We start from the raw sequence: 3,634 nt of genomic DNA, 5'->3' as shown, positions 1-3,634 counted from the left end.
GGTTGGAGAGGGGAAGAGAGGAAGAGGAGAGAGAGAAAGAGGGGGTTTCACCCCCACCCCGATGGTATAGCAACAGGGGACAGGGCAAGTGTAGCTACTAGTGTCTCTTGGCTTATGTCGAATGTACCAGGGTTCGAGACCAGAGAATTAATATGGTTTTACAAGATTAGCATTCTAGTGTTGTACCCAGAGATTGAGTTACTACTGTTTCTTAACTAAGTTTGTGTGGTGTTTTTCTTCTGTGTCGGCTTGACTGCATTCAAGAGAGAAAGGTAAGGTGGCAAAGTGTGGGTTTGCCAGATGTGCACCCCAAGGGCTCTGGAGGTTTTGAAGTATGGAGCTGGAGTGGTAGCAACCTGCCGGTGAGAACCTAGCGAGCTGGGTGGAGAGATTTCCGGAGCTCCGGGCCAGAGAGTCTCCAGGAGATAAGAACAGACCGGCCTTTGCTGCCAGGGCATAATTCGGGAAGTTGGTATTCATTTTATTATTTCCCTACAACAGGTGGCGAACCCAATGTGGTTGGGCAAGAATCACTAGAAATGTAAGATTATTAGCCTGAGAGTTAGTTTTATTTTTTTAACGTGAGCAGCTGGAGAGTGCTTACACACTTGAGTCATGGGGACTCAAGCAGAGGAATTGAAACAAAGCAGGCCCTGAGGTGCCCTGCTGTGGGAAATGCCACACTGCTGGAGTCACAGAGCTGGAGAACAGAAGTTGCCTACTTCTTGGGGCAGAGATTGATTGAACTGTAAATTTATAAAATTGAGATTGTTTGCTTTTAGGATAGATTTATATACAGATTTTGTCTGAATCACGTGGAGAATTTCACCTGTGGTTCAGAACTAGGATAGGGAAAGTTAATGAATTCAAATAGAGAGGTCAGTTAATAGGTGTTAACTAATAATGTCTAAGGTTGCCTTTCTAGGGAATGTAGAAATGGTCATAATTGGAACAGGGAGGAAATAGCTAGAATTGATTGTATAGCCATAATCTCAATTGGTAGAAATCTTTATAATTGTTACTAAGTTGAAGTCATGATTTCTTATTTTGGTACAGAATTTATTTTGATACAGAATCAAGGTTTTATTGGTACAAATTTCTTCTATTGATACAAAAAATTTAAAAGTACAAGGATCCAGTCTTTCTATAATGTCATTACAGACTGATCTGAGATGTTGAAGCCTGTGAGTTAAGGGCCAAACAGCAAATTCATGGCTCTGAGTTTATCGTTAAGGTGTTTCCAGGTATTTTAATTAGAAATAGCTGAGGGTAATTAACAGACAACAGTCCAGATTACTTTACATAGGTAGCTGGTTTTCAAAAACATCAGAAATTTACAGAATGTGACATTAAATGTTATTCATTCATTTGTTATTGAGACAAATCTGCTCTCTAACAGTTTCCCATTTATGGATTCAAAGAAGCAACTGAGCATCATCTTACTTCCAGGTGACATTGTACATTGTAGCTAGGTGGCCACGGAGCAGAAATTACGTATCTTTCCTGCAGACCTGTACTGTCCTTGAATGGACACAATTGACAGGTTAGGACAGCTTAGTTCTGCCGAGACAGAACTAGTCCTTAATAATTAGTTCTGCCAAGATAGGCTAGTCCTTATTAACTCCTGATTTTCAAAGGTCTGTCAGATGATCCTGAGCCAGAAGGCTGAAGACTGATGCTCCAACTTCCTGACTTACTGGGGCTGTATTCTATTTCTCTACAATTTGTTTCAGTTCTGGTAGCTGTGTTAGGCTTCCTATATATTTTCAGTTAATGCTGGTCATTCTTAGATTTCTGACGGAATTGAGAGACTACTTATAGTCTCATAGCCAACCCAGGCTATTTACATTGAGAGAACAGATTTGAGAGGATGGTTTTCAGATGACATACAATCTAAAGCCAGAACATAAGTGTATAATTATAAGTCTTTTAAGTTAGGATAGATGACAGTGTTCTATTTTAATGACAAAAAATGATGGACTGGGTGTTAGGTCTATCTTGTACTTTATAAATTACAAAATGGTAATAGTTGTGCTCAATTTATATCTGAGATAAAAGAGTCTTTTAAGTGGACAGATGGGGGAAGTGGTGTGGATGGCTCTGTGCTGCCTGCATTTTGATGTTAATTTCCACTCTCCTGTGAGGGGCTGCAGACAAGGAGTGAGTCTCCTACTCAGGTGACTTCTTATGAACCAATCCCCTAATAAATAAGAAGCCAATCACTGGGTGAATAAGAGGGACTTCTGGGTTAGAGATGGGAAGAGAGGAAGAGGAGAAACCGAGAGTCTTTTCAGCTGGGATAGTGACAGGGCAAGATGTAGCTACTAGTGTCTCCTGGCTTATGGCGAATTTGTAAGGATTTGCCACTGGAGAATTTAGATTTAATATGGTTTACAAGATTGGCATTCTAGTTGTTGCACGCAGAGATTGAGTTACCATTGTTTGGAGGGGGAACAAAAAAAAAAAACAAACTTCTTTTCTTTATGTCCACCATTAAGAGAGCATAACAACAATTACAAACAGTTAGGACCAAGAGAGAAATTTGGGCCATACAAACAGGCAGAGACTTCTTCAGAAAGTTAAGGAAAAGACAAGCAAGCCAACAAGCAAGTAAGTGAGCCAATATCTAAGACTTTTTTTTTTAATAAGGTAGAAAACAAATATGTATTCATGAGGAAATACAAATTATGACCCGCAGGTGTACTGCTTTACAAACACTAGATGCACAAAGTTTTTACAAGCCCAGTAACAGCAGTTACTAAAAATGTTTGGACCAAAAGCAACTCTCACACACTGCTCATGAGAGAATAGTTCATCAAAGCCAACTTTATAAACAGTTGAGCTTAGTTCTGTAAAATAAAAAATAAAAAAAAAGAAGAAAGAGAGAGAGAGAGAGAGAGAGAGAGAGAGAGAGAGAGAGAGAGAAAGAAAGAAAGAAAGAAAGAAAGAAAGAAAGGAGTGAGTGTAGTAACAGCACACAGCAAGGTGGCTCTAAGGCACTGTGTATGAGAGGTTCACAACATGGGTATGGATTGAGTAATTTCCCAACATGTTCTTTTCCAGAGTCTGAGAATAGCCAATTATCCATTCAATCAGTGAAGAGGCATTAACGGGGGCCCTAACTCAGTCTGATTGGTGTTCCTGTAAGGAAAGAAAAGACATGGAGACACACATGTCTCCTGTGTGGCAATGGAGGCAGACACCAGGCTGGGTGTGTCTGTAGGCCAAGATCACCAAAGACTCTTGGCAAAGCTAGGAACTAAGAGAAAGGCCTAGAAGGACTTATCTTTACAGCTCCTCCTCAGAGAGAGAGGCTGGCTTTGCCAAAACTTTAATTTCAGGAAGTTTTCAATCACTGTGGCAAATTAAATGAGATAATTGTAATTCACTTCTTAAGAGAAAAGGTTTCTTGTGCCCCATAGCATCAGGGAGTCAGGAGTTCTGTCAGTGTCTCATCAGCCCAGTGGTGCAGGGCCTATGGTGAGGAAGAATGTTATGGTACGGACACACATTAGAACTAAGCTGTTCACCTCATAGTAACCAGGAAGCACAGCAGAGAGTCATGAAGAGGCTGCAGTCCCAATAGCCGCATCAGCTCCCAGGAGCACCATGGCTAGACTTTCAGCCAGGACTT

The sequence above is a fragment of the Arvicanthis niloticus genome, chromosome 8 (genome assembly GCF_011762505.2).
Source record: "Arvicanthis niloticus isolate mArvNil1 chromosome 8, mArvNil1.pat.X, whole genome shotgun sequence".
Lineage (NCBI taxonomy): Eukaryota > Metazoa > Chordata > Mammalia > Rodentia > Muridae > Arvicanthis > Arvicanthis niloticus.
This window is presented reverse-complemented; position numbering follows the sequence as displayed.